At 35.3% G+C, this 20136-nt stretch overlaps 1 long non-coding RNA gene and 1 pseudogene across 1 annotated transcript; one reads left to right on the plus strand and one right to left on the minus strand.

Moving 5' to 3' along the window:
* The first annotated feature begins 679 nt into the window (after nt 1-679).
* LOC120255038 lies at nt 680-9561 on the plus strand (annotated as a pseudogene).
* A 2413-nt stretch (nt 9562-11974) lies between these two features.
* Nucleotides 11975-14572, minus strand: LOC120255037. Its single transcript, XR_005534874.1, has 3 exons — nt 14466-14572; nt 13793-13852; nt 11975-12422 (listed from the first exon to the last, which is right to left on the minus strand). It is a non-coding gene; the product is annotated as an uncharacterized LOC120255037 (long non-coding RNA).
* Nucleotides 14573-20136: the final 5564 nt, after the last annotated feature.

Below are 20136 nucleotides of genomic sequence, written 5' to 3' on the forward strand. Positions count from 1 at the left end.
CATAATTAACTATTTAAAAAAATTATGTATGTTAATAAAATTTTAAGGTCATTTAGTAAAATTTCCGCCGCCGGAGGACTAAATATAAATTTTGGACTTTTCAAGAATATCCTCTATCCATGTCATGCGATCTTTACCGCTCACCTCTTTTGCTGAATAGATCTCCACCGTTAAACTTTGTAATGTAATTTCGTTCTAGTTAAGGGGCTGAAAGTAAAAACTCCAAAGCACTGACATTGATAACCGAATTTAAACTTTTCAAGGGGGGCCATCAGTAAAATTACCTTCGCCGATTTCACGCGATCACCACCGTCCATAAACTTATCTCGTACGTTCTTCCAAATTAAGGGCCTGAAAGTAAAAAATTCTGAATCCCGAGGACTAAAAACCAATTATAAATTTGAAAGGACCAATCAGCAAAATTCTCTTCATTCATTTTACGCGATCACCACCGTTCATTTCACAAAAACCACGAATCTCCGTCCATATCAACGGCTGAAATTAAAAAAAAAACCCAAACCCCGAGGATTAAAAAATAATTATATATTTTTCAAGGGGTCAATCAATAAAATTAGATTTATCCATTACACGCTATCACGGCCGTTCATCTGAACGAGCGCGAATCTCGGTGTTGAAATGATGAAATAATGACCGTCCGATCTTGTCGCAACACAGGACAGCGTTCACACTGTTGAGGGTCTTCAGGGGTTCAATTCCAGGCCTTCTCTTCGTCGTTTCTTCGTTCCTTTGCATTGCCTTTCGATCTCTTCCCCTCTCGATCTCTCTATAAATTCCCATTTTTGATCAATTGATCGAGTGGGGGATCTCTCAGAGTGTGGGAATTTGGTTTCTAGGGTTTAAATTTTGGGTTTTTTTAGTGTTTTTGATCTGAATTTAAGGTAAAACGCTAACCCTAACCCTAGATCGTAGTCATGGCGCGGGGGCGCGGCAGGGACGTGGATGATGAGGAGGAGGAGATGGAAGAGGAGGAGATGGAGGAAGAGGAGGAAGATGATGAGGAGGTTGGGGGGGAGGGGGAGGAGGAGGAGGGAGGAAGCGACGGAGATCTGATTTTATTGATGATACTGCTGTGGAGGATGATGATGATGAGGAGTATGAGGATGAGGATGATGAGGAGTATGGTGGTGGTGGTGGTGGTGGTGGTGGTGCTCGGAAGGGTCGGAAAGAGAGTAGGAGGTCGGGTTCAGAGTTCTTTGAGCTTGAAGCCGCGGTGGATAGCGATGAGGAAGAGGAGGAGGAGGAGGAGGGCGATGATGGTATGCTCTTCTTCATATTATTTTTTTCAATCTCAATTGAAAATTTTAGAATTTTTTGGGTTTAATTTGATATTCTGATGCGTTGTTGAAAGTGGTTTGACGTGAAACTGTTGGAAAAATTTTTGAGGGTTTTTCGATGTTCTTGGTTAAAAGATTTGATTCATTTTGCTTGTAACTCTTGTGTTGATTCATTCGCTCATTAACGGATTAGAAATGAAAAAAGGAGATATGGTTTAGGTGAATTTTATCTGAACTCGTGTTCTAGAGTTAGGGTTTCATGAATTCGGAACTTTCTTTTTGTAGTGTCTATGGTTTGCATTTCACTCTTGTGCTTTTACGTTTTGATGTTTTGGACCAATATTCTTGATTTAGAAGAAAAAGATGATAAATTTTTAAACCAAAGCTCCATTTAATGATTGCTCTGCGTGGACTGCCCTAAATCACTTGTTTTTCTTTTTTTACATTTTGATGTCATAGTTCCCAACTGCGAACTATTGTTTTGAACTTAGAAATGTATTATCAAAGTTGAGTTCTTTATAGATGTTAATTAAAAAAAGAAATGAAGCCAATATTTGAGAGAATAATTAAAATCATATTCTTAAAATCATCCCTGTTTTGGATTCTTAGAGTTTATTAGTCCCAATAATGCTTTCAAATTGACTTTTGCTCCTTGGGGAAGTTTCTCTACCCAATTGGTATCAGATGAAATTTCTTCAATGCTAGTTCTTTTACCCTAATTTAGATGGAAAACAACAACTATGAATCCATACTGAGATTTAAATGCTGCATTTATCATCTAGTCACCTGGAAAAAAATTATAGAACCTATAATATTGCGTACTTTTAGCATGTCTAACATAGGATGCAAGAAAAGGCGCCTTCTTAACCCGGGAAAGAAAAATAACAACAGAAGAATCATACCATATGAATCATTTTGCATTTAATCCTAAATGTCCAATTAAATTACATGGTTCAGACAACCTTAAAACGCAGACTGATTGGGACACTAGAGGCTTGAGAAGGGAATTACGGAGCCCAATCTACAGCAACGCCATGTATTTTCCAAATCTTCCACACCCTTTCTTTTTGATTTAATACTTTTTGATATAAAATTTGAGTTTTTTTGAGTCTGGACACATGCTTGATAGTATCTCATTTTTATATACTTGAAATTTTTTTACCTTTCCTTGTACCAAAAACATCATGCTTATGATTGATTTTTAAACTGTTTAAATTGATTCTACTCTCACAAGTATCTTTACATTATAAGAAAGAAACCGGTGGTTAGATTTCCTGGTTCCAATCCAAATTATCTTTTTTTGCAAATTTGTGGGCACAATATGCAGATTTTATCGACCAAGGGGCTGACTTACCTGACGAGGATGATGTTAGAAGAGCACGTCAGAGTTCAAGAGCTTTTATGCAAGATGAAAACGAAGATGTGGAGGATTTGGAGAGAAGAATTAATGAAAGATATAGAAGGCCAGTCCATATAGAATATGGTGAGGATGCTACTGATGTTGAGCAGCAATCTCTTCTGCCATCAGTTAAGGATCCAAAACTATGGATGGTAAAATGTGCGGTATGTTTTCTGCTCTCCAAATTTTACTTTCTTACACTGCCAAGCTTCTATTAGCTGACTCTGTAAGAACATTTATCAGATTGGTCATGAGCGTGAGACCGCTATCTGCCTCATGCAAAAGTTCATTGATAGGTCAGATATCCAGATCAGATCCGCTGTTGCTTTGGATCATCTAAAAAACTACATCTATGTTGAAGCAGACAAAGAAGCCCATGTTAAGGAGGTATATGTGCTTTATGTTATTGTAAAATGTTTAGGTTTGTTTCCCAATTTTTAGGTGTATAACTGATCCTTACGCATCCAGGCTTGCAAAGGTTTAAGGAATATATTCAGCTCAGCAAAAATCATGCTTGTGCCTATAAAGGAGATGACTGATGTTCTTTCTGTTGAGAGCAAATCTGTTGATCTCTCCAGGGACACATGGGTCCGAATGAAACTTGGCATATACAAAGGAGATCTTGCTAAAGTATGTTCCTTATAGGTTTTGTTTGAAATCCATGGAAGAATTATACTAACATCAATCTGTTGCAGGTTGTTGATGTTGATAATGTTCGACAGAAGGTTACAGTCAAGCTGATCCCCAGAATTGACTTACAAATGATTGCTAATAAATTGGTAAGAATCCTATGAATTTTAGATTTATTTTTTTATCATTTGTTATTGATGAGTTACCTTTATCTCTATTTACTTTTTGAGTCCATGGTCAAAGATTGCAATATTCTCTATAATGTTCATTTAGCTGTTATGATTGTGCAAAAAGTGTTCATTTAATGGGTTGAAAATAGTGACTATTGTTCTTTTGACAGTGATCGCATACTTTCTGAAGAATAATATGTCATTGGCTTTAATCTTTGATATTTTTGTATGACTTCCTGTAATTAAATGAAATGTTACTGATCTCAGGAAGGTAGGGAGGTTGTGAAGAAAAAAAGACATTTGTTCCCCTGCTCGCTTTTTAATATTGATGAAGCAAGGTACATTTTTATGCTTTTCATTTTTTTACACTGAAAGCAAAGATGGTTTTCTTTTTAAACTGACTACAAGAATCTATGGTCTATGTATTCAGAGAGATGCACATCCGTGTCGAACGGAGGAGGGACAGAGACACTGGTGACTATTATGAAACCATAGATAATATGATGTTCAAAGATGGATTTCTATATAAAAACAGTGTCTATGAAGTCAATTAGTGCTCAGAATATACAGCCAACTTTTTGATGAGCTTGAAAAAAATTTCGGAAGCCTGGAGAAGACGGCAATGGTGATGTGGCTAGTTTGTCTACTTTATTTGCAAACAGAAAGAAAGGTCACTTTATGAAGGGTGATGCTGTTGTTGTCATTCGTGGTGATCTAAAAAATCTTATGGGATGGGTGGAAAAAGTAGAAGAAGAGAATGTTCATATCCCGACCAAAGATGTCGGGCTTGCCAGTAATGTTCCTTTTTTTCTTTGTTCTTAGATGGTGAGATTTATTTTTCCCTGTAAAGTTGTGATGCGATATATACTTTGCATTGTATCTTCAGAAAAACTCTGGCTTTTTAATGAGAAGGAGCTGTGCAAGTATTTTTAAACCTGGAGATCATGTGAAAGTGGTCTCTGGTGTTCAGGAAGGTGCAACCGGTATGGTGGTGAAGGTTGACGGCCATGTTCTCACCATCTTATCAGACAGTACCAAAGAAGATGTGTGCATGCTTTGACCAATGCAGATTAGTTCCTGAACTAAGATAACACATGATTGACTGATCATTTTGTATTCCTCAGATCCGTGTTTTTGCCGATAATGTTGTGGAGAGTTCTGAAGTAACTGCAGGCATTACTAGAATTGGGGATTATGAGTTGCATGATCTTGTACAGCTCGAGTAAGTTCTCAATTATGTTTGAATGGTCACTATTTATTTGTTTCAGTAGTTGATTAGTCAATTCTTGTTTGCTTATACAAACCGTGAACATTATGCAGCAACCTGTCGTTTGGTGTAATAATCCGTGTGGAAAATGAAGCATTTCAGGTTTGAAAATAAATTCTGGAGTGTTGCTATTGCTTTTTGTATTTTATTAATTTTGTCTGCCAATTTAGGTGCTTAAAGGAGTTCCAGATAGGCCTGAGGTTGTGCTTGTTAAACTGAGGGAAATCAAAAGCAAAATTGAAAGACGGGCTAATGCCCAAGATAGATCTCGGAACATAGTTTCTTCTAAGGATGTTGTGAGGGTTCTAGAGGGACCGTGCAAGGTAAGATATTTTAGACTTATCTGATTTGCCTAATTAGTGTGTTTGGTGCATCACTTTCAGCCTAATTTTATTTTTTGTTTTCTTAAACATAGGGGAAGCAAGGTCCTGTTGAACACATACACAAAGGGATCCTTTTCATTTATGACCGTCATCACCTTGAACATGCTGGTTTCATTTGTGTGAAAGCTCAGTCTTGCATTGTTGTTGGTGGATCAAATGTATAGTATACTCTATGTTCTCATTGTCAAAGTTTTAAACGCGTTTTTACAATGCGCAATCTGCAAATTTGAAGAGAGACGTCTATTCACTATTATAATTGATCGTTTGATGGTTATGGTGCAGGCTTCTGATTCATTTGATCGATTTTCTGGGTTGAGATCTTCTGCTCAGATCAATCAGTCCCCAAGACGACTACCAGGGGGAGGGAGGCCTCCGATTGACTGTAAGTATTTTTAACTATAGTAACTTCTCATATTGTGATCGGTACAATGTTCTTGTGATGTGATTATCAATTGTGAAAGAGTCAATTGTCTTGTTGGTTGGCTTTACAATGAGATATTTTGGTAGCACCTATTAACCTGAATTCTAATGCAGTTGGGGGAAGACATAGAGGTGGAAGAGGAAATGATCCTATAGTTGGTAGAGTTATCAAGATTCGCAGAGGTCCTTTGAAAGGATACCGTGGTCGTGTAAAAGAGGTCACAGGTTCACTTGTGCGGGTTGAACTTGATTCACAAATGAAAATTGTTACAGGTAAAACTTATCTTTTTCTGGACAATTGGTTTTACATTTGTTTTTTTATATCTTCTAAGTTTTGGTGTTTTGCAGTTAAAAGAGATGAAATTTCTGACATAGCTGGTACCATTGGAACCCCAGGCCGGTTAGAGAATCTATAATTTTCAAACATCTTTCAACAAGTTAGATTTTAGTTGCATTGTTTTTTAATCTGTATTTCTTTTTCTTTTGTTTGGACAGTGAAACACCTAGATATGGCTTTGGTAGTGAAACACCTTTGCACCCGTCTCGCACTCCACTACATCCTTATCAGACTCCTATGAGAGATCCCGGAGGTTTGTCCAGTATTTTCTTTGCTATTCTTTATAATATCATCTTTGTGATCTTGACCACCTAATGTTCAATGTGTTTGCTAAAGGTTCAATATCATTCACCTCTTATTATGTAATCTTCTGCAGCTACACCTATACACGATGGTATGAGAACACCTATGCGTGATCGGGCTTGGGCTCCAATGAGTCCTCCAAGGTTTGTTCATTAATGTTACAAATGCGGAAATCTCTCTTTTTTGAGATATTGTGCCTTTTCATAATATCAGGTCTTCAGTATCGTATTGGCTCTAGGCCTTCATACTTGCATAGTTTCATGCCACAAACATAAGATCTGTACAATTTATTATGACTTCAAAATATTTTGTTATCTTGAAACCGAGATCACGTTCCAACTGATCTCCATGATTCAGATAGTACTTAATAGTGGATAAATTCCATGATACATATTCAAAAAGATGCAATGTTGGTTATGGGTTGGACTTGAAGTTTGAACTGATTTTTCAGATACTATAGTACTTAAACTTGTTAACTTATTCCCTAATGATCCATAGCACTGGAACATTCTGGCATGCGTTACACATAAAGGAGCTTGTTGTACAATGTTGGTTATTGGTTTGATTTGAAGTTTGAACTAATTTTCAGATATTGTCGTAATTTAACTTCTTAACTTTTTCATCAATGATCAATAGCCTTTGAACATTTTAGCATGTGTTTAACACATAAACGAGCTTGTTGTACCAACTCCATAAGAACAGACATTTAAAAATGGAAGAGAAGACTGGAGAAGATATGAATGTGTAATATCAAGAGTTACTTTGGTTTTGTTCATCATTCATCTTGGCCCTGTAATACATGTAAAGGAAAATTCCATCCTATCCAATTATTATTACAAAAGAGGTACACTGTGCATTAGTTCTTCATGTTGCTTGGGTTCCAAATTGCTAACCTTTGAAACATTACTTCCAGTGAACCACTGTCATATATTGCTGTCATTAATTTGTTTCTGAGGCCTTACCCAATGTTAGTTGTTTTGGCTGGACTTTGTGATGAGAGTTTCAAAATTTCTAATATTACTGATTTGATGTCGAGTACCATGAATTGGTGAATTTATGCATCAAATAATGTACTGGACCATGTAGTGAAAGTTCATTTGTTTTGAGTGAATTGATCACAATTGGGCACATGGATAATTGTCTCATCTACTTTTGCCATGTTTTTTCCGTACATGCAAATACTTTGGATGATTTCCTAGGTCAATTTGTGGGCTGTTGTGTTAAAAGTTTGATAAGCTGTGGCAATTGAGATATTTTTACATGTCCAGCATCATGTGATGAAAGTTGCCATCGTTATCCTTTAATGGACATCTCATCCTGAATGATTGATTGTAAAAATTTAAGTTATACCAAGTCACTGCAAGCTACATTTTCAAAAATTTCTCACAAGCGTGTGGTTCATCTGTTGCTAACTGAGACTATTTTATTCTTTGTAAATAATCAGGGACTGGGAAGATGGCAATCCCGCCTCTTGGGGAACTAGTCCTCAATATCAGGTGTTGCACCTTGGCTAATTTTGTTTTATATTTCCTTGGATGCAGTGACGCTGCTTTTGGATGTTACTATTTGAAGGTCATTTGGTTCTAATTTTTCATGTTGTTTTCTTCTGCCTGAATTTGTTTTTGTTGCTATATTACTTCAGCCAGGAACTCCTCCTGCCCGACCTTATGAGGCACCTACTCCTGGTTCTGGCTGGGCGAACACACCAGGTGGTAATTATAGCGACTCGGCAACACCAAGGGAAAGTAGCCCAATATATGGTAATGAAGCCACATGTCAACTTGTTTGATGTTCTATCATGAGTTTTTAGACTTCAGGTTGTAATGTTTTCTCTTTCTCTAGGAAATGCTGCCAGTCCTTATGTGCCTTCAACACCCGGTGGACAGCCGATGACTCCTAGTTCTAATTCGTACCTTCCTGGCACTCCTGGTGGGCAGCCAATGACACCTGGCAATGTGGGATTGGATGTGATGTCTCCTGCAATAGGTCAGATGCAAATCTATTTCTCATACTGCAGTTGTAAATTCTTTCTCGGAAAAAGAGAATTGCTTTATTTGAATCACATAACAAAGTACTCTTTTATGATGACATTGTTTAATTTTCGTCCTTTGTGTTCATGCATGTGCCATTTTACTAGTAGAGTAATTTTTAGTTATTCAATACTGTAAATGCTCATAAATCCAATCCTGAAATTACCAATCTGCCTTCTAATTGGGATATTAGTACCAAATTAGTGTTGAAGTTGGTTATCCAATAACAATATAGAAGTTCAGCTTTTGACCCTGGGTTCGTTATGCTAGATTTATGTTTTCTTGAATGATCACTGAGCCTTTTGAATTTAGTTTTCCAAGGTGAAAATCTTAACACCAATTCAACTAGTTTACTTCGTAATTAAGTCAATTAACACCTAGTATTCTAATTTGTTCATGTTGCTTTACAGTGTTCTCATTAGTTCAAACCCTTAACTTTCACCTATTCAGCATAATGGAAGATGATTTTCGTCCTCCTCGATGAGAAAACTATTTTCCTTTAATCTTATTTGTGACACTGCTAAACCTATTTTAGTTCTAATAACACTAGCTTGTAGGACTTTATATATATATATATATATATACAAGTTAAATCTAGCATGTAGGTTTTGAACATAATTGATTTTACATTATCAATATTTTCTTCACTCATGTGTAGTTATGCTTGTGATTATATTTTTAGAAAGAAATTTTTATTTCGATATTGAACTTAACGCGGCATAGACCAAAGGCATGCTCTGCTTAATTTAATTTATTTAAATGCAGGTGGAGAAGGCGAAGGCACTTGGTTTTATGCCCGATGTTCTGGTGAACGTCCGACGGGCCGGAGAGGATTACAATATCGGAGTTGTTAGGGAGGTGCTGATGGTAGGTTTTATTTATCTACATTCAGAAGTCATTACATGATCCTTTCATTTTCCAGACTCCCGGAAAGGTTTTTGAATTGAAATCATCATTTATTTTGCAGGATGGATCCTATAAGGTTGCTCTTGGATCAACAGGCAACGGCGACCTTGTAACAGCCCTGCAAACCGAATTGGAAAAAGTAAGACCTAAGAAATCCGACAAGATCAAGATCATGAATGGCTCGTTACGTGGGTACACCGGAAAACTCATTGGTATCGATGGCTCGGACGGAATAGTAAAACTCGATGAGACTTATGAAGTCAAGATATTGGATATGGATATCCTTGCCAAACTTGCAATGCAGTAAAAAGGTCAGTCATTTTTCCAGGATCATCAAATTGAGATGTGCTTCATCTTTCCACGTAATTCTTTGCTTAAGGGAATACTTGACCATGGAGCTGTAAAATGTATATTTTGTCTTCAAAAAAATAGAATTTTTATTGTGATGTAGTTTGGTGAGAAAAAAATTAATTTGATCTTTTTAATAGCAAGTGTTGGCAATTGGTTGATTAGATAGATAATGTTTTTTTGCATCATGACAATTGTTGATTTTATGGTTATGTTCTTTATATATATATATATATATATATAATTTTTAGGAAAAAGTAAAAATATAGAATGTGAGATTTGTAAAAAAAAAATTGTTATTAAACCATTAGCGGTATTAATTTGAATGGATAAAATTGGTATTTTATTAAAAAAATTAATTTATATATATATATATATTAAATTTACTATTTTTTTTAAAAGTCTATTAAATAAAAAAAATTTAAATTTAAATTTAAACAATTCAACCAAACCATTTTTTTATGTAATGTGGCGATTTATTATAGATGTATAATAAATATCATGCCAATTATATCAATTTTACAAATCTATGATTGATTGTGACAAAAGACTAAAAATAATTGAGAGGCATGCAATTGAAAACCTATAATTACATTGAGGTTTTAGCATACAACACTACCTTTTTTTTTATTATTATTATTATTATTTTTTTTTTGATGTAATTTACCATCATTTATTAAGAAAATCATATTTACTTTCTTATTTTTTTTTGCAAACAATGAACAATATAAAAAAAAAGTATATATATATATATATATGTTTTTTAGATGTCCTCAAAAAAAAAAATGATTTTTCCCATAGCAATCATTAGATCACTCATCTAAGGGCTGTTATTTTATTACTAACCTTGGAGGGGGTGAGGTTAGTGATGCTAACCCCACGTCCAGAGTTAGATGCTGTTAGATGATAATCTAATGGTTGTTGTGAGACGTTCCTAGATTTTTAAATCTAGAAATATTTCTAAATTACAATCCTCATCTTTAGATTTGATAAAGAAAAAGTAAGAATAAGGATAAGAGAGATAGACACATATTAGTGCATGAATAGTATCATAAACAGTCAACAATAAATCTATAAACGTACATAAAGAATTGATCTATTATATATATACTGTTCATGAGCTGTCAACGTTCATAGATTTAAATTTGATGTACATAAAGAATTTCTCTCTCTCTCTCTCCCTATATATATATATATAATTATCCAAACCACCCTTCTATTATAAATAATCACGAACCAAAAAACACTTCAGAGTTTTTATTTTAAAATTCTAAAGATATACAATATTATGTTTTAATAAAAAAAAAAGTCATCTAAATAATTTCAAATAATATAATAATTTCAAAAACATATAATATAAGCATTTTTTATTAAATATTAATAAATTGTGCTAGATCCCAATAAAAACATCAAACAGGGGACTACATATAAAAAAAAATATGTCCATATATATAAATACAATTAATTTTTTTCAAGGGGTATATATGCATAAACACCTAGCAAAAGATATATATATATATAGATATACTTGGAACGCAGTGCTTGAGGTTTTGAACTAGTGATCAAAAGCTCGAGCTTGAGAGAAACCATGGCGACGAAGAGCAACGACAACGAAAGCAAGGGCTTGCCACTTGATTTCTTTCCTAATATAACTACTCTTTGATCTTTATTTTCCAAAAAAAAAGATTCATTTTTGCTTATAAATAAGCCTGTTCTCTTGTCCTTCAAGAACCATTTTCAGTTTCCTCTACCTTTCTCTTGGCTTCGGAGGTAAATCCCTAACCCTAGATCTTAGTCATGGTGCGGGGACGCAATAGGGAGGTGGAGATGTATGAGGAGGTTGGCCGGAGGAGGGGAGTATGTGGGAGGAAGCGCCGGAGATTGGGTTTGGAGTTCTTTGAGCTTGAGGCCGCGGTGGATAGCGATGAGGAAGAGGAGGAGGAGGAGTTGGAGGAGGAGGGCGATGGTGGTATGTTCTTCTTCTTCACATTTTTTTTTTTAGTCTCAATTGAAAATTCAAAAATTTCTGGGTTTAATTTGATGTTCAGGCGCATTGTTGAAAGATTTATTTTTTATTTTTATTTTTTAGTTGTTTGATGTGTTGTGTAATTATAGAATTGGGTAGAGCAGGGTCACAGCAAAAGTACTTGAAAAATAATAACAATAAAGATGGACACAGGATGTACGTGAAAAACTCTAAAACAAATTAGGATAAAAACCACGGGAAAGGTAGAAGAATTTCATTAGAGTGGATAATAGGAGTTACAAGATTTTTATTAACAAGGAGAACACCAACTTATTCTCTTCTGTAATAGAAGGAACACAAACACTTTAATTTTTCTTTCCACTATTTCCTCCCACTTTCTTTCTCACCCTCACACTTCTCTGAAAATGGTACACTTAGAGATGCATTTTGCATCTCTATTTATAGGAGAAAGTGAATGATAATTAACTCACTTAATCCAAAGATTAATAGGTGAGGATTAGGTGGATATATATATATATATATATATATGTAAATATATTACATGTGCAGCCACCATTCCATGATAATATTTTAACATGATGACTGATGTTCTTTCCGTTGAGAGCAAATCTGTTGATCTCTCTAGGGATACATGAATGTCATGCCCTGAACCCAGCTCGCTAGACCCGGTGTGCAGACAAACGACCGCAGACCCACAAGGTGTGAGCCCCATAGGCCTGCAAGGCCTCAGAATATGATTCACGACAGACAAATCTATAACAACCCAACTGAGTTACAGGATTACTAACTCTACAAAGTACACAATACCGGAATATAGAAATCCAAAATACAAAATACAAAATACAGGAATACATGGATAGACAATGACAAGAACTCAAAATTTACAACAGATAAGACAACATCTACAGACAATCTTTCAAGATCCACGCTGGTCTATCACTCTTGATCTGAAAAGGATTTAAAGAAAATCCATGAGCTCACTAACCCAGTAAGTAATCCAGATATTATTTTAAAACAATAGGGTTTACGAATCTCGATTCCAAAAATTAAGAATAATTCAAAGTTTAAATATAGTTTAAACAAATACAAAATAAATAATTCAACAGAGGTATAGTTCTCAAGTAATAATGCTATTTAAGATAACTGAAATCAAAAGAATACCAGATTTCAGAACTGCGAATAATAATTCGCCAGAAACGAGCATAGGTCTTCAAAACATAATTTAAAAAAAAAACAAAATACAAAGTGAAATATTCTAATAAAGAATATTTCCAAATATGATTTATCGGAATTCAAAACCCAGAAATACGATATCAAAAATATAGAAATTTCAAGACAGGACAAATATTTGTGTTTTTGCAGAAAATCAAAATCAAAAGGGCAAAGCCAAAAAGTAACAGATTCAAGTGTGTGTCTCCAAATTCACTGTCAGTGCCAAAGGTCATTTGTTTATCCTCGGTGACAGACCCGAGCCAAAATAACAGAAGTCATTTATTTACCCTCGGTGACCCGAGATTGAATACCGAGTGGTCGCTGATTATTTCATCGAATCGGACACGTGCAGAAACTGCAGTCTCTTTTTCCCAAAATTACTTGTCGACAAGGTCGGGGTTTAACCTCCCAATCGATGAGGTTGCATATTGCTCATTTGGAGACCAAAAATATTCGAGACAGATTCCAAAGCTAAGAAAAATAGAATTTTTCACGAGATATTTTTCCAAGTATTCAAATTAAAAATAAAAAAATAAATTATATGTATAAGAATATACCCATTTTCAAGCCAAGAATACATAATAATTAAATGAATAATAATTAACTAAATAATTAATTAAATGCAAAAGAATTTACCAACTTTTCCAAACCTTAGCCTGGTTTCCATTTTGAAGAAATAGTAACCACAATTCACAATTATTTTGCCAAAAAAGCATGCAAAACAAAGAGCAGTTAAATAAATCAATAAATAAGCAATTAATATATATATATATATATATATATATGTATATGAAAATGCCAACTTTCAGCTTTGGCCGGATTCCCACATGAAGACATAAGAAATACCAAGCTTCCACTAAAACAAACATCTCATAAAAATAATAATAATGATAAAATAATAAATAAATAAATATAAATATTGGTAAGGTAAAAACCATGTTTTTAACTAAGTGTAAGAGTTATTTATGCAAAACATAAGTAATAAAATGTGATAGCATTTCCAAAATAATTTCAAAGAATAATCATAATAAATTTTCAGAAAATTTATATAAAATAAACTCAAAATAATAAAATTTTAAATACAAGAGTTCAAGGGATTATTTACCTCGAAAATACTCTACTCCAATACACAATGTGAAGACCCAAAGCCATTTCTCAAGTGGTCCTATAATCCATGGATTAACAACCATTACAACTCAAGAAATAATGAACCAATCAAAACATAAAATGAACAACATAACTAGGGTTGTTGGTCATCATTAAGGCAACTACCTAAGATCACCCAAGGACTGCAAGGTCGCTTTCATATGCAAAAACACACATTCTAAGGCTGCAAAAATTAGAAGGTGAGTGTGTTCTTCTAAGCATGCACTAGTTGGCCCTTAAGCATGCTTGAAAGAAACAAGAAGACATGCAAAACAACTAATTTACAAGCATAAAGCTTGGGTTTCTAATGAGTTCAAAAACATTAATAGGCTGCAGGTTTTCATGCAAGAATATGCAGAGATAAACACTCAAATGGCTGCAGCTTTTGATGTAAATATAAGTATATATGTATACCAACAAAAGGCTGTAGTTTTCATGCAAAAATATGCAAAGATAAACACTCAAATGGCTGTAGTTTTCATGCAAATATATGCCTATATATTCTTTCAAAAGGATAAAACTCTTGAAGCAAACCTAAGAATATAAACAAACAAGTTTTCATCTTGGCATGCAAACATGCTATGAATGGAAAGCTAAGCTTTTGATCGAGGTGGACAATCATCGGTAACTACCTCTAGGTTTGCCAACAAGTTGGCGACGATGATCCCTTCCCCGGCTTGATCACCGTCGCTATAGTGCTCTGCAATGATACTCACCCTTGAAGCTCTAAGTGGAGAAGTAATGGAAACCAAGGAGATGAAGGAAGCAAGGGAGAGAGGAAGGAGGCAAGGAGGTTGACACTTGATTTGACTACAAGCATGGATGTGATGGAGCCCGGGAAATCCTCCGGGAATTCCTCTTTTTAACAAGCTTTTCACAACAAGATGACAAGGAGAAGATGGATTATGGGAGAAAAGAGAATAAATAAATAAATAAATATATATATATATATAGCATCCTAAGCAAGAGTTAATGCATGGGCGGGGTCCACAATCCTCCTCTTCTTAAAAGAGTTTAGTCCTCTAAACTCACACCTGATCATGGAAAAGAAAATGGCTACCCTTCAAACTGAGGTGGTTAAAAAATCTAGATTATAGTCATGTGACATGGACAACTGATGATCACCAAACAAGAAATGAAATAGTAATACAAATGATCTATTGGTTGCCTCTTGCAATTCTGACACCAAAATAAGGTAAAACTCCGTCTCTTTGCATTTCTCATTAACTACTACACCATGTCCATTAATTGTACGACTGCTTTGCTTAAATTTTTCTTGCAGGTAAATTGTCATCAACAATCAGATTTAAAATGTCTAACACGCTATCCTCACTTAGGTATCATCAATTTAATCATCATCATCATCATCATCATCATCATCATAATTATCATTGTAGTTGTTGTTGTCATTTTGAAAACCAAGATCAAATTCTTCAACTATTAAGCATATTAAGAAAACATTGTCAAAATGATGTATTGAAATATAATTAAGACTGCTCATTTAAATGAGATCACCAATAGCATCTCGTGAATATAGCAGACATCATCAAAATTATTAGCATGGATTCAAAACCAAATGGGTCCAAAAATATATAAAAAAAAAATTCAATTTCCTTATCAATTGAAAGCTATATTTCCAATAAAATTATGAGCCAAAATCATTACCCAATTACTTCACTAAACTCAATGGAAAAAGGAAATCCCTCAAATTAAAACAAGTTATAATATCTGCTATACAACAAGCTCAAACCTTAACAAAATTCAAGGGTTTAACAAATATCCTTTCCTTACAAGCACCAATATTGCAATAGTATAGTAATCACCTTGACGATCACCAAGTATCTACCCAGTTTAAAAATTTTCTTTCCCCAAGAGATTGTGCTAGATTTACATATCAATGACTGCATAAGATTAATAAAATCCACTTGAACAACATGGCATGAATCCTCTCATAATCAAGATGAAACCCTAAAGTAATAAGGCTCATTTTACCTTCCCAAGATGATTCTCCAATAATTATCAATTGTTAACTGAAGACATTGCAACAACATGTCACTCAGAATTATTCCCAGTATCAAGGAGGATAAGAACATCATCAAACTATAAGAAATGTTATTCCTCAAAATTTCTCAAGCATATCTTGCCATCCAAAGCTCAAATCAATACTTTAATAGTTTATACAAAGGCCAAGGACAAGCACAACTTTACTTCACAAACTATTTTAGCATCCAGAGATGTCAATGAAACACACCTAACTAAAAAGTAGTATACAAGAGGCAACCTTCTAGAATATAGAACATTGAAGAAAATGGATCTAAATGTACAAATGATGCCCATAAGAGGATAACATTGTATGCAGCTCAATGTGATATTGGTAATTATCAAAATGGATAAACCAAAGGAAGGCAATGAACAATAGCATAGCACATGAGCCATATCGAATATGAGAAGCAAAATGACAACTAAGGGAGTTTCTAAAAGAGGGATATGACTCACATCATTTTACTTGGCACCAGACATGCTTTAGGACGGAAAGAAAGCATCTCCTTCTCAAAGAATCAAATAATCCACTAGATTCTCCTTGACAATCAGAAAATTCAAACATATAGGTAATTAATGCTCAAGCTACACAATCACGGGCGATGCAAATGACCAAGAGGCTTTTCCCCCCTACTAAATGACAAAGAAAATGTATGCATGCTTTTGATCAATGTAGATAAGTTCCCGAACTAAATAACACATAATTGACTAATAATTTTGTATTCCTTACATCTATGTTTTTGCCGATAATGTTGTGGAGAGTTCTAAAGTAACTGCTGGCATTGCTAGAATTGGGGATCATGAGTTGCATGATCTTGTACAGCTCGAGTAAGTTCTCAAATATGTTTGAATGGTCACTATTTATTTATTTCAGTTGTTGATCAGTCCATTCTTGATTGCTTATACTTACCATGAACATTATGCAGCAATCTGTCATTTGGTGTGATAATTCGTGTGGAAAATGAAGCATTTCAGGTGAGAAAATAAATTCTGGAGTGTTGTTGTTGCTTCTTTTTGTTTGTTAATTTTGTCTGCCTATTTAGGTGCTTAAAGGAGTTCCGGATAGACCTGAGGTTGTACTTGTTAAACTGAGGGAAATCAAAAGCAAAATTGAAAGACGGGTCAATGCCCAAGATAGATCTCAGAGCATAGTTTCTACAAAGGACGTTGCGAGGGTTCTCGAGGGACCGTTCAAGGTAAGATGATCATCTCGACTGTTCTGAGTTGCCAAATTAGTATGCTGGGTGCATCACTTTCAGCATAATATTTTGTTTTTGTTTTCTTAAACATAGGGCAAGCAAGGTTCTGTTGAACACATACACAGAGGGATCCTTTTCATTTATGACCGTTATCACATTGAGCATGCTGGTTTCATTTGTGTGAAAGCTTGATCTTGCATCGTCGTTGGTGGACCAAATGTATGCTCTATGTTCTCATTGTCAAACTTTTAAACACCTTTTTACGACACAATCTACAAATTTGAGATACATCTGTTCACTGTTATAATTGATGGTCTGATGGTTATGCTTGCAGGGTTCTTGTCATTGGGGTTTGAATTTTTTTTGGTTGGTTTAGCTTTGATTAAAATACATATACATCCACATATATATATATATATATATATAGCGTATTTTGGGAAGTCCGTAGATTTTCAGATTGAAAATCTATAGGCATCTCTTGGATTGTTGGCAAGCCCCCAAAACCTCTGCCTCCAATTTTACTAAAACACTTTATATAGAAAGAACTTTTTGAGGTAAGGCGATAAACGCCAACCTCGAGGGTAGTATGTGGGTGGGAATCTGCACAACGTCCCTCACGCTAAACCTGGGGAGCTCGGTCGATGGGAATCGAACTCAGCGTCTCGCCAATGAGAGGACCCGGGAGTGCACTGGGCTATAAGCTCGCTGGTAGAAAAGAACTAATTTTACTGATTTGAATAAATAAATAGCCTTTATAAAAACATTATCATCAAAAGGAAATAGTATATTTTTGTGTGCAATAATAAACATTGGTGAAAAAAAAACAAATGATAAATAATTACAACTTTTGTAGGGAGAATAACAAAGATATTCAGTATATGATTTATTAATTAGGCTCCTAATTAAGATTGCCTTTATAATATCATCACAATAATTTTAAAAACAAATTCAACCAAAATTTACTTATTAACATACACATCAATAAAAGGGTAAAAACATTCCACCATTGCACTATTGGCAAACAATGCTATTCAGAACTTGAATAAAAATGAAGCAATTATCATTTCAGATCAAACTTTTTTCAAAGTCACATACACATCAACAAAGCCTAAAAATAATCATGTACAATTTTACAAAATTTTGCAAAATTTGAACAAAATTCAAACTATTATCATTTACCAAAATTATCATTCAAACAATTATCGAAACAAAAATTAGACCCTTTAAATTATTGCTCTCCTTCCCTGCATATCCTAGTAGATCAATTAACCAATAGTGTTTCTTGTATGATCTGATCACTTAGCCTGGGAATGTCTTCTTCCTTCGGTTAAGGTCTTCTCCTTAAGATGTGAATCTTGTCGAGACTGCACTACATCTGCCGAAGTCAAGGCTACACTGCAATCAGTAAATGAAAAACCACATGCATCACAGTAGTTGGCAAGTTGAGCATTATTCCAATCAGAAATTAGGAGAGGTTTGGAAGCCGTACCTTCCCCAATGTCATCGCGCGATGCCTTTTTCTTTGTTGATTTCGGTGGTTCAACAATGTAACCTGCCTCTTCATTGAAATGTGAGGAATGTTTCTTGGGACTCTCATTTCTTTGGGTACTCCTGGGTTGCTCAGCAATGACTGACTTGGATCCCCTAAGCAAATCAGGCATAAGTTCCCTGAGGTTTCTCTTGAATTCAGAAACTGAATCATCCGATTCATATAAGCTATGAAGAGTCTCCATGACATCTGAAGAAGATTGTAATTTTTCTTGTTCACTAGTTTCCTTTGCCAAACAATCTTCCTTTAAAATAGGCTGTCTAACCGCAGGCTTTAGGGCCCACACTCCTGCTAAAAACTCCCAAGTGAAACCCGACGACGGTATCATAGCCGGTATCGATGATTCATCATTGAAGTTTATGTTCTCCAATTCTGAACCCTTAGACTTTTGGAAATCAAATGAGAATCCTCACTAACTTCCAATTCCTTGCTCCTGAGTTTCTACCCACCAATAGGCCCCACTAACCAGCCCAGAATCCAACGGAGAAATAGAATCCTTCACTTTCCCATCATGGACCTCAATAGGGCTAGATTGGCCCAAGTCATAGCCCACCTCATGCCCTATGATCATAGAAGTCTGCCCATCCACCGGCTCGTCATCCGGCCCATGTACCACATGAGACACAGTCTCCCTAACATCACCAGGTTGCATATTCTTTGAATATACTCAGCCCATATCACGGCCCACTTCACAAAGCAATAATGGGTCACCCATTTCGTTGTCATTCGCACTCAATTGGCCCAGATTGCCATCAGATTCAACCAAAGTAATTGGATCCAACGCCTTTTTGAGCATCACAAGCCCCTAACTTGTTTCCTCTCCACGTGAGTTGATTGGGCAGAATTCTCGGACGTTATGGACACACCAACTGTTCCTTTTTGTACTTTCACCTTCCATTGCACGAGTAGCTGATTGGCTCATGTGACGTCCGGACGTTCTGGACACGCTCATGCAACGTCCGGACGTCAGAGCTCACCAGTCTACGTCGCTCGGATACCTAAGCACGAGCATTACCAACGGTTCGGTCTCTCGCAAAGTTCGGACCAACAGTCCATCCCCCATGTGGATGGGCGAGGGTGCAAATTATATTGAAAGAACTATTTTTTTTGAGGTAGGGGCGATAAAGCGCCAACTCTCGGCGTACGTAGGGAGGGAAATCGCGACAACGTCCTCAGCGCTCGAAATCGGGGCAGCGGTCGGGGATAATCGAACTCACGTCCCTCCCAACGAGAGAACCTGGGGACCGCTGGGCTATAAGCCCGTTGGTAAAAAGAACTAATTTTGATGATTTGAATAAATAAATAGCATTTATAAAAAAAAACTTTATTATCAAAGGAAATAGTATATTTTGTGTGCAATAATAAACATTGGTGAAACAAAAAAAAAAAAACAAATGATAAATAATTACAACTTTTGTAGGGAGAATAAAAAAGATATTCAGTATATGATTTATTAATTAGGCTTCTAATCAAGATTGCCTATATAATATCATCACAAGAATTTTAAAAACAAAT

The sequence above is a fragment of the Dioscorea cayenensis genome, unplaced genomic scaffold, assembly GCF_009730915.1.
Source record: "Dioscorea cayenensis subsp. rotundata cultivar TDr96_F1 unplaced genomic scaffold, TDr96_F1_v2_PseudoChromosome.rev07_lg8_w22 25.fasta BLBR01000801.1, whole genome shotgun sequence".
Taxonomy (NCBI): Eukaryota; Viridiplantae; Streptophyta; class Magnoliopsida; order Dioscoreales; family Dioscoreaceae; genus Dioscorea; species Dioscorea cayenensis.